At 36.7% G+C, this 11953-nt stretch overlaps 2 protein-coding genes across 11 annotated transcripts in view; one reads left to right on the top strand and one right to left on the bottom strand.

Annotated features, from left to right (window-relative positions):
- LOC108371033 (uncharacterized) overlaps positions 1-11953 on the bottom strand; it is a 44480-nt gene that overhangs the window by 27878 nt on the left and 4649 nt on the right. Inside the window, exon 1 of one of the 4 annotated variants that reach the window (XM_017626524.1) lies at positions 11452-11611. The exons of 1 other annotated variant lie outside the window; for it this stretch is intronic. The gene's annotated coding sequence lies outside the window, so the exon portion shown is untranslated. Of the gene's footprint in view, positions 1-5532; positions 5598-11451; positions 11612-11953 lie in introns of those variants that run through there. 2 more of the 4 variants (XM_017626534.1, XM_017626539.1) reach the window with 2 other exon arrangements.
- LOC108370997 (mucin-2) overlaps positions 1-11953 on the top strand; it is a 28399-nt gene that overhangs the window by 12052 nt on the left and 4394 nt on the right. Inside the window, exons 1-2 of one of the 7 annotated variants that reach the window (XM_017626504.1) lie at positions 6527-6596; positions 6636-7324. The exons of 5 other annotated variants lie outside the window; for them this stretch is intronic. The gene's annotated coding sequence lies outside the window, so the exon portion shown is untranslated. Of the gene's footprint in view, positions 1-6526; positions 6597-6635; positions 7325-11579; positions 11660-11953 lie in introns of those variants that run through there. One more of the 7 variants, XM_017626511.1, reaches the window with a different exon arrangement.

An 11953-nucleotide genomic window follows, 5' to 3' on the forward strand; every position in this document is an offset into this window, starting at 1 on the left:
GCTGCTATTTGACTATTGTAGAACGCAGCCTACAAGATAGTGATGTATCAACAATAGCGTGGATTGGAAACTAGGCCTTTCCAACCACCAAGATATCGAGACTAGGCGGATCGGAAACTCGGCCTTTCCGACTACCTAGACCCTTAGATAATAAACAATAAACGAGCGGATTGGAAACTAGGCCTTTCCAACCGTTAACCGTCACGAAAGCGCGACTGGGTGGATCGGAAACTCGGCCTTTCTGACCACCCAGGAGATATCAATAAATGGAGTAACCCAAAAAGAATAGCGCGGATTGGAAACTCGGCCTTTCCAACCGTCTACATAACTTCCAGGAAATTGCATGCGTGTATAATGACATAAAATAATTGCAGTGATAAAGAAATAATATTATTTAAAAATTTCTGTAGAGCATTTTGTAATTTGTATTTTGTATTTAATATTTAATATTTATATTTTAAATCTAAAATCTAATTATAAGAATGTTAAATCTTTGTTGCAATATAAGTCTAACAGACTGTAAAAAATAAATAAATAATAAATATCTTTTCGCAATCCAGCCAAAAAGCATCAAATATCGTCATGTGATATATGATGAGATTGAGGCAGCCCTGGGCCTACCAAACATACACATGAATATTTGTCCGTTAGAAAGCAATGAGTGCGTTGGATCCCACATAAGCTGAAAAAATACAAGCACTCCATGTCCAGACACTTAAATTATATGGTAACAGTTGACATAACCTGGATATATGTATGTACATATGTATGTATATATGTGCGTATGTATGCGTATGAACTAGAAAGAAAATGACAATCGGCTATACGGTTCCCTCAAATAAGAACAAACCAAGAAAAGTTGTACGCGCTTGTTTCTTCCCAATAACAGGTCATATGTCTATAGTTATTATGACTGAAACACAACCATCATTAGTTTACGAATGGAGGAAAAGCAACAAAAAAACGGCAATGGTATTTTATCAAATCAATGCGAGCTCTCACACATCTAGTCAAACAAATGCATTTTTAAGAACCAAAAAAAAATATGATCAATTTGATGAGTCATCCGCTGTAAAGTCCTAAGTGAAGAAGCTGTTAACGCGTGCGAAAACCTTGTTTTTGAAGTACCAACCTGCCTGTGGGAAAAATGTTTCACCAAGGAACCAAAAAGTTTGGAAAACATTAGACTATTTTAACCGACAAAATCGGTATTTACTTAGTTAATCTAAAGACTTATTTAATATCCCTCGTATTTACGAAAATACAGATACACAACATACTGCAAAGTAGAGGAAAATAGAAGAGGTACAAAAACAAACATAAAGTAACGAAGAATTGAAAAGAAAATAAAAACTTTACATCCAGAAGCGCACAAAATATGGGAAAAGAAAAATTCGCTGATTCAGTAAGAGCGTAAACTCCATAACCCCCCTCAAGTATGCGTTAAAACATATTTACACGTATACATATTGTATATACATACATACATATCGATTGTACTCTGCAATAACGGCGCAACTCCAAATTAAAAAAAACCCCTTACTACTGTCTCAGTGTCTCATGTCTCTAGTCCGTGTTTAAACCTTACTTACTTACATTTGTAAGGATAACATATGGGTTAGGGAAGAAATAGGGACATAAGTCACTTAACAGTGGTAAGGGGCTTTTTAAGAATTTTGAATTGTGCCGTTATTGCAGAAGACCATCGATATGTAGTAGGAATACAGTACGTAACGCAGCCTAGTGTTAGCTGCCTTTTGTTTACATATGTATATGTATACCCATCTTCCCCGCTGTCACTGTATACACAACATATTGGATTTTCACTGAACTCACATAAGAACAAAATCGTTATGTGCTTTGAACTTCCCAGTGAGAAAATGGGAATGCATTACCTTTATCTACCAAGAGAAGATTAACAACTACGGTTGAACGAAAAGATGCATCGCAATGTAAGCGAGCGGATGATGTGAAGTTTTGAAGCTACAAAAAAAAAAACAAAAAGTTTGAGAACTAATTCAAGAATGTTTTTTTTTACAACGCTTTTATCAACTTGCAATGTTGTGTCCAGACCACCATTTATACTATAAATGTAGCAAGGCTATTTATGGAAAATTCTAGATATCACCCTAGTCCAGATATCAAAAGTAAAAGACTCAAAATTGAAATGCGTCAAAATTAAAACAATAGCCCCGTCATACTGGGTACTTGTACGTCAATACCGGAAAAGCACGCGAAAGAAGTGGCGTACGTAACATAGAGATACGCCACAATGAAGGTGTTGCGTCTGCAAACAAAAATCAGCTGTTCTTTAAGGCCGTGTATTTGGGGTTTACACAAGTCAATTTCGTAGATACAAAGTATTACATTTACACTTTTTTACCCTTCTCTCATTATCTTCGTCTCTCTCCTTGGCTTTTTGAAGACAGTTTATTGTCTGGGGCTCAAACAATGTGGCAATTAATACATTAAGTGTGTTCCACTAGCTACTTGTAGAAAAACTCGAGCAAAGTTCAAACTGTCAGCGTATATCAAATAAACTCTAAAACTTACTTGTGAAACGCGTATGTGTAACTCGAAGTGACTTCGAGTATCTTGTGGAACAAACCTATATCCTCTCTTGTATTTTCTTGTGTAAACACAAGGTTATACAACTGTCTGGTTATACTTACATTGCAGTGCAAGGCATAGAACAAACAGCGTATGTGAAGCAGGGGTGGAATTATACTCCGGATAAAGCGCATAATCTCCCAGAATCAGCTGTTCATTGTAATCAGTAGTGTTGGGAAGTATCAAGTACTTTTGAGGATCGAGTTCTTTTGGTATCGATACTTTTAAGGATCGGGTATTTTTCAGAGTACTGAGTACTTTCTTTAAATATACACTTGTTGGTACTTGAAAACTACTTAGACTTCAAATTGTAAATAAAACTCAGTACTTTCAAGTATCTATTCAGTACTTTTAAATATCCTGAGTACATGTATCAAAGTGATGATTGGAACAGAGAATTTTTGAGTACTGAGTACTTTCGAGTTCTGAGTAGTTTCGAGTTCTTTTGTGAGTACTTAGTACTTTATGAGTTCCTTTAGGTTCTGAGTACTTTCGAGTTCTTTTGTGAGTACTGGGTACTTTGGAGTACTCCATATCGATACTTAAAAAAATGGTGGCTGTCGATCCTTTTGAGAATCGAGTTGTGAATACTTTTGGTATCGATACTGCCCAACACTAGTAATCGGTTAGTCTGTTCCAGCACTCCAAGATTTAGTAAGGAAGATATAACCGAAGAATGCATACTCATAGCCTAAATGAAGTCGGCATTACAGTTAGTTGCTGGTTTTTGACATAATTTTCTATGGAAAAGCAGCAACTAACTTTATAATCGACTTTATTTCGACTATGCATATGCCCCAATGTATGTATCCAAACTACCTCTCATTAAATCTGATAGATATTGGACTAAGGGTAAATACAACCAATTGAAAGTGTCACATGGGGAACAAATTAAAATTTACAGACTTCGCTGTCATGCTCTGCCATGCGCTACGTCGTGTAATCGCTTGTATGCAAAACTCATAAACATAACAATGTATGCAAGTATAACCAGCGCTTTACTTTTGTCAAAAGTTGAGTGTTGGCCAACGTTCGTTGGGTCCGTCGACGCAAGAGTTGTCCTTCTGACGCGCTCTATTCAAACACACACAGTCTACTCAACTGTCAGTTTCATCCTTGAGCAGCAAAGTACCCATTCTGACGGGGCCATAAGAGAGCACGAATTTCGACGTAAAGCAAAACTCTCTGGGAAGACAAACCTGTGAATAATTTATCATGGGTTATAGATACACATTACCTTTTGCATTCCCAAACATTAGCTTTTCTTACTGGGTTCATATACATATATATGTATGTACATACATACACAGACACACAAAAATATCTACACGTATATGCAGATATACATATGTACAGTGACGTTCAAAAACATTGATACAGAGAATTTTTCGCAACGTATGCCAAGTTTAAAAATTGAATCTCTAAACTTTGTGCGAAACTCAGAAACTTTTAATCAGATTTTCTAGAAAAAATCCAAGTAAGCAGTCTTATAGCCCATTCAATTTTAGCATAACAAATTGCAAATTTGGAGTTGGTGTTATTGTTTTTTTTTTTGAATACAAAAAAAATTCGAACATAGTTTGTATGGAAGAAATTGCGATCCAAAAAAAAAAATTGCTTAAAATCTAGGCGATTTTTTAGAAACTTCAAACTTGCAATTTGTTATGCTAAATTGAATGGGCTATACAACTGCATACATAGAATTTTTTAAAAAATCTGATTATAAAGTTGCAAGTTATTATGGAAATTTGTTGAATTTTCCTGAGTTTTGCACAAAGTAGAGGTTTAATTTTATGTTTTTTGTTGAAGCATGAACTACATACATATGTATGCTTTTACAAAAAAAAAATCGCGAAAAGAAATTAGAATAAAAAACTTTGCATACATTACGAAAAATTCTCTGTACCATTACTTTTGTTCATCACTATATGTAGTTTATGCCAATGTACAACACGACACATCCTCTGGCAAGTACCACCGCATCATGAACTAATTGCTTGGGTTAAAGAGGGAAACGCGATGTGAAGATGGGGGAAAGAACAGGCAAACAACTTGCAGCAAAACAAACGAAACACTAAAGCAACGTACAAAGCAGAGGCGGACAAATGCGAACGTCAAACCGTGCATACGCTCTACATGGACTAATACTCGGGCAGCAGCAGTTGTACAAGAAGCGGCGGACGGCTCACCGTTTGGTTGCAGTTGCAGTCGCAGGGTGGGTGGGTTAAGGTGAGAGCGTACAAGTTGTTTTGTTGTTGTGCTAGAATAGCCAGAGCAAAACCAAGCAGAGAGCACATAAGCGTAGAGAAAGATGAACCGAGAGAGATGTCGAAAATATGTGTTGGCAAGAGGTACAAAAATTGTATGTACATAGAATGAACGTACGCGCGCGAGGGTGCTCCAAGTAGCGGCGGTTGGCCGCTGACCGCCGGTTGACAGCAATCAAAAAAGCTAGCAGCTATGTATGTATGTATGTATTATACATAGTACACAAGTACATAAGTACATACAAAAACGTAGCATATAAGTAGATGCGTATGTGCGCTTTTTGTTTACTTCACTTTACGGTGAAAAATTGTAGGAATCAAGACTTTGGCCGCCTACTTCACCTTACCCGTCGCGCGGGATATAACTTATTGATTAGCAGTACACCTACACTTCGTGCTAGCTACAGCAAAACTTTGCACTCAGTGGGGTCTTTTCTATTGCTGGCTCCTTTCGGCAAATGAAGGGGTGTCGAGGCTCAAACTCCCTATTTTACCGACTTAATCTAACTGTTTATATTAACACCTACAAATCACCTGCTTGCAACGAGTTGCGCCGTCGCATTAACGCATTTTTACCTAGAAAAGAACTGTTACCGCGCGACTGCAGCCCACTCGGGCACCCTGTAAGCATGTGCATATCAATAGTATTACTCACGATTTTGCGCACTCTTTGTGGCTTGTCAGCTCTCACGGTCGTTTTATGCTAACACCACCACCAGCTTTTGTTCTTTGTATATTGAAGGGATTCATGGGGTGTGATGGGCTTACTTTTATATATGTACATGCTCGCGCACTCAGATGTACATACATACATATAAATATAGTTAATATATAAAGATGTAAGTAATTCCATGTATTTATGTACCCTAGGGTGTACCTACGATTTGGCTTGGAATATTTGGACTATAAAAAAAAATCTTAATTAATTAATGATTATAGCTCTGTTCCATACGAGCTGCGACCGGTAATGAGAGAGTAAAAAAATTATATCGCACAATTTCTTAATAACCGGGAAAAAAGTCGGGCTGTTTCGGAAAGTAAGAAGAAAGCTCAAATGTTTTTTTCCTTTTCCGGTGCAAGGAAAACAATTTTATTTTTCAACTGCATGCCTACAGTGATCTTGAGATGTTTGAAAACGCTTGCATCCCTTCTTGACTTGAAATCTAGCAGAGTCTGCCTGGGAGAAAACTTCGCTTCTTTGTACGCTGTGAAGCTGGTTCAACCCACACGCTGAATTCGTAGCACCACAGGTTTCTGTGCATATCAAGTACATAGTTTGATTTATCACGCTTTGAATGAGATGACCCTTTCTGTATCCATTTCTGGAATAGTCATCTTCCGAACCGCATAAGCCGAGTGAATTTAACGGTCTCACTAAAATTTGGACGGTCTACCACGTGCGTAGGTTCCGTTGTATAAGAAGTTTTCGGAGAGCGCGAGGGCTAACTTTTAGAGCGCTCCTATTCTAAATTTCATCCAAAGACGCTGTGGCGCCAATTGTTGTGTACGTCTGCTAAAAGCACTTCTTTTCGTTGTTTTCTTCAAGTAAACGAGGAAAAAGTGGAATTAGACATTGCCATACCAACGACCACCACACTATGGCTCCTAGTGGGATCAGCTGTGCTTTTTTGAGCGCCGCCATTCTTCATATTGGACGCATTGTTGTGGGCAGTAAACGGCATAGTTACAGTTTTTCTTCTCTTACACCGTCGTTTGAGTGTCGCTGCATTCACCAAAAACAACGGCAGGTCTCCGAAGGTGTAACTTCCGTAGATATGGGCATCCTACTAGTTGCAGTGGCAAGAAAGGTGTCGATTAAAGCTCAGAATTCGTCTTGCTTATGTTTCTCCACAGGCTTCCGCTTTATTTTCCTCTTGTTCAAGGAATCCGAGCATCCCCGATATTAGGGTCATTTTGTCAAGAAACAGCTTTCCTTTGAAAGCCAATTGTGTATTAGAAGCTGGCTGTCCCCCAACTTTATTGAAAGCAACTAGTTGAAAGGCCGTTCACACCAGACGATTGTTGCTGTCAACTAAAAGTTACCTGTAAAACCGTATTATCCACGATCATCAATGAATTTTAGTCGCATTGTCAGCGTACTTTACTGTGCGCCTGCAGCAAGAAAGCGAATAGAAAAAATTGTATATTACAAGAATGAACCACCCTACTATATCTACCTTTGCCCTTGCTCACCTATACATATCCAAACATACATGAGTGCATATCTGCGTGCATTCATTTATACATTCGTTGTTGTACATAAAACAAAATAGGATGTACATAAATTTTTCCAACAAATATTGAGGGTTCCAAACATTCGTGTACTTACAAGTAGTAATGCAAGTCGACGCGAAAACCTCTCTAGACTTATATTGTATTTACATAAATAAACCCACGTTCCGGAAAGAATATAATGAATTCTTAATGGGGAAAACACCCCTAAAAATGTGATAAGAAACATCTGATTGCATATACATAAAAGCGCGAATATTTACGCGGAAAATTGTATCACAGAATGTAGTAAAAAAAAGATTCGTTATTATATTTTAACTAAATAGTGCAAAACACATATGTAGTGAAAATGAGGTGAAAAAAATGTGTACATAATTAGTTTCTGTCAAGGTACATTGAACAGGTAGTATCAGTAGAGCAGCTGATTTGATTTATTTTCAAATAATTTGGTCTCGAAAATGTCAAATATTTTTAATTTTTTCTCACGAAAATTATAAGTTGTTAAAATCCATTTGCTTGTGAAACCTTTTTCCATACAAAACAAGCGATTGAATAGCAGCTTTTGGAACGTTCGCCCAACTCGGCAGCACGACCGCTGATTACTGGGCCTTGCAAAGGATGGATCAATGCTTCGAGAAGCAAACAAATTTACTAGGAAAGAAAGTTGCATCAATTTTTATTTTTTCCAATTTCAATTTTTTATTTTTTATAATTTTTTGTATTTCACATGGCACGCTTTGATTTAGAAGAAAAAATTCAGAACAGTTGTTGACACTTTCGATACCAGAAGCAACAACAAAATACACGCAAATGTTGTTTTTGCTCTACTGATACTACCTGTTTTATGCGCCTTGGTTTCTGTATTATTTTTGGCTAAAAATATTAGGAAATATCGAAATGTTTGTCGAAAAAATGTGCCGTATTAGTTGTCATGGAAAGCTTTTGTTTCCATTAATATGTATGTATGTATGTAGTGTGATACGCGGCAAGGTACACTCCACTAAATATATACATACATATCGCTACCTTAATTTACAAAGGCCCTAACCAACAAATTTTTTTATTATTTTACAGGAGAAGCAAAAAAAAAAAACATTATAAAAAGAGTATCGAAAACTGGTAGAGCTTTTTAAAAAGTGGCATGTAATTCCGTTGTTTTTGGTGCCAATACTTTAAAATTTTTATTGAAGGTGTATTTTAATACATCATAACAAAATCTGTTAAAAACGCAGTTTCGAAAAAAGTTTTGGTTAGGGCCTTTATGAATTAAGGTAGCGATATGTACATATATATGTAGGCTTTGAATTAATGTATGTACAAGGGAGATACGAAACATTAGCGATGAAACTAACAAAATACTTATTAGAAAGCGCAATGCCAAACAAAAAATGTCCGTAAACGCCTTCTGCACTCATAATGACGATTTGTCCATACAGTGGCGAAAATACAAATATTTGATGAAGTTTTGTTGAAATTTTTTAAATTTTTGTACAAACCCTAAACTTCGGACTTACGTAGTTTTAGTGGAATAGCGAGGCATGCTTACATAAAAAATTATAAGAATTAAATAAACAAGAGAAACACAGTCAAAACTTGTTAAAATGTCGTGTCCCTTTTTATATTTTCGCCATGTGGCCATATCATCTATCTACATACAGTGACTCAAACAAGTGTTCATGTGTTGATTTTTTTAATTTCACAATGTTTTTCAAGCTAAGTTTTTTGTTATTTTTCTATTAAAATAGTGCTCAAGCTTTAGCCAAAATGCGAAACTTGCTTACGCTATAAATTGCGTACCCAAAAGTGTTGTACAGATTCAGATTAAAAAGCTCGACATTTTTATGAAAATTTGTGAAATTTTTCTAAAATTTGTGAAATGTTTCTAAAATTTGTGGAATTTTTCGAAATTTTGCATGCAGTTTGAAACTTTGAGCTGGTTTCTCCAACTCAACTTAACTTAGTTTAGCCAATTATTGACCTTAGCCTAGATGATGAATATGAATAAGTCTAATTTGGAGAAACCCCCATTTGGAGAAATCAACAAGTGAACACTTCTTTGAGCAACTGTATGTATGTACTAGGGTGATTCGACACGGTTTTTCCACACCGGTTTCGTTCGGTTTTTTGAATATGTTTGAGCGGTGGGTTTGTTATCTTGATTTTTCGAATACCAAGTATACCGCATTTCAACAATCGAATAAACCGGGGTGTCACCTAGTTTATTGACATGCCAGAATCTAAAAATTCTAAATATTTATTTTATTGAAAATGGAACAACAAAAAAAATGTATTAATTTTGTATCTGAATACAGGAAAATGTTCCACTGCAGAGAATTAATTAAACAACAATTAAGGACAGAGCTGTCTTCGACTATGCCGAAGGCTTCATACCTTTCATGAACATCTCCGATTTGTGCCTTGACCGATTACTGCATGTTTAAAAATGTTGTTTGAGAGCTTAGCAAAATTTTAACTTGCACTGCATACATAGATGAAGAATCGTCGTATCTGGCATATCTCTTGGAACATACGTAGTCGATTCAAAATTTCTTCCTTGGTCAGAGTGTAGTTTTATAGGTACACCGTATATCGCAAGTAAATTGTGGGTTGTTGTTGTTGTTGTAGCGGCTACAACAACCCCGCCCAGGACGGTTGGTATCTCAGTCGTTGTCGTCAAGTTCCACTAACGGCAGCCCTAGGAAGCGTGCGGCTTCTGTAGGGTTGGTCCACAAGGGCAAGGCCGTTAGGGTTGTCGGGTTTTCCGGGCATACGAAGAGATGTTGAGTCATGTGGGGTCTCTCCGCATGCCGGACACTCATTTGGCACATCCTCATTCAACCTACTCAGGTAGGAGTTTAACCTGCTGCACTAGCCGGGGCGAAGTTGTGCTATTGTCGTTCGCGTCTCCCGAGGCAGATGAAGCTCCGTCTCGTCTATGTCCGGGGGCGGTATGCCTATAACGGCATTCACGGGTCTAGAGTCTACATAACTAGAGACTGACTCCCTGTGAATGCCGTTCAGGGCCAGTCCGTAAGCTGACGGGTCCAGAGGTTTCTTGATGAACCTCTGGACTTCTTCCGTCAGGTCATATAGATGCCTCCTGACGTGCCTAGGCGAGGGCTCCTCTGCAAGCAGCTGTCTGTTTGGGTGATCTAACCCCGTTTAGGTTGGCGAAGTATCTCAGAAGTTGTTCGTAAATTGTGGGTGAATACCTCTGCTTCTGTTTTAGGTTCTTGGTTTGGAATTCGGTATACCTCAATTTTCAATTTTAATATAATAATGTGCAGGTTTGAAATTTCTTTAAAATCCTATTGATTTTTGAATATTTTGTTTTGCTGAGGGTCTTCCATATGTAAATAGATTTTGCTCATGGTATAAAACGCGCAACATCCTCGACAAAAAAATTCTCAAAAATCAATGGGGTTTTTCAGAATTTTCAACCGTGCACATTATTATACTACAATTGAATGGTCTACAATACGCATACCCAATAAGTTTCTAAAGATTTTGAATAAAAAGTTGCAAATTTTGATGACAGCCTTCTTAATTTGTTAATTTTCTTGAATTTAGCACAAACTTTCAACTTTGACTTATAAAATATTCTATATTCTTATATATAATTAGCGAAAAAAATGTGTCCCGCAACACAATGGGAATATTGTAAAAAATAAAAGTTGCTACAGAGGTATGCATGTAGACATACATACATACATAAGTAGGCGGTACCGCGGTCATTTTCCAAAATCTTGTAATAATTTTAAGTGAATTAGCTTCAGTAGTAACTGGTTTATCACAGTTTTCGAATTTCCGTAAATTACCGTTATATAGGAGATGGGCGTGGTTATTTAAGAGATACTCAATCCTTTTCTATGTTTGACGAAAGTCATCAAAAACCTTCGCCCTTGGCTCAAAAGAAATACACATACCAAGTTTCGGTAAGATATCTCGATTTTTACTCGAGTTATCGTGTGCACAGACATTCGGACGGACAGACAGTCACGGCTTAATCGATTTCTCTTTTCATTCTGAGGCCTTTGTGACTTGCGTATAGTAATTATGTATGAAGTAAGACATAGGAAAAAATATAGCTTTTTAATTGTACGTAATAATACGTAACAGTAATGACCAGGATTTATAACTGGCCAAGGACTGTCACTCCTGCATCACTCCCCAAAATAATTTGGGTAATTTGTAAATAGGAAATAGGCATAGTTATTTATATACGTCGTTTTCCCTTTTTACCTGGAATAACCCATATGTCTGTACTACATATATAATAACATTTGCATATCTATTTGCAAAATATGCATGTACATATGTATAAATTACATGGCACTCATACCTACAAAACCTTTTTAAATCGATATTTGGATAAATCCAAAAGCGGATTGATCGGAAACTGAATTCATGTTATCAACAAGATACATTTTATTAAATTTTTACAAAATAATCGCAAGTACACTTTCTTCACTTCAATGCCACTTAAATAGTGAGACATGACTGATTGGATGGGGCAGACTCGCCCTATGGTGAGATCAAACAGAGCTCAAGTGACAGTTTTTCGTGGATGCATGTATGAGCGTATATGCTCAATTATTTATAAACGAACGATATCTCATATATTCTTATGTATATTATATACATTAGGGCGGGTCAATTTTTTTTTCGACATCGTTCCTAGCAGATTCGTATTCTACATAAAATTCTAAGAAAAAAAGCCCTTTAGACCATAGCTCTAAAATCAATTTCGAGCCTGCGCAATTTTAAAAGAAAATATTTTTAATTAATACTAAGTCCATAATCAGATTAATATTTACTAAAGTGTTAGGAATATTTTTTTTTTT

This window comes from Rhagoletis zephyria, unplaced genomic scaffold, assembly GCF_001687245.7.
Source record: "Rhagoletis zephyria isolate East Lansing unplaced genomic scaffold, Rhagoletis_zephyria_1.1 Rzeph_scaffold_00064, whole genome shotgun sequence".
Lineage (NCBI taxonomy): Eukaryota > Metazoa > Arthropoda > Insecta > Diptera > Tephritidae > Rhagoletis > Rhagoletis zephyria.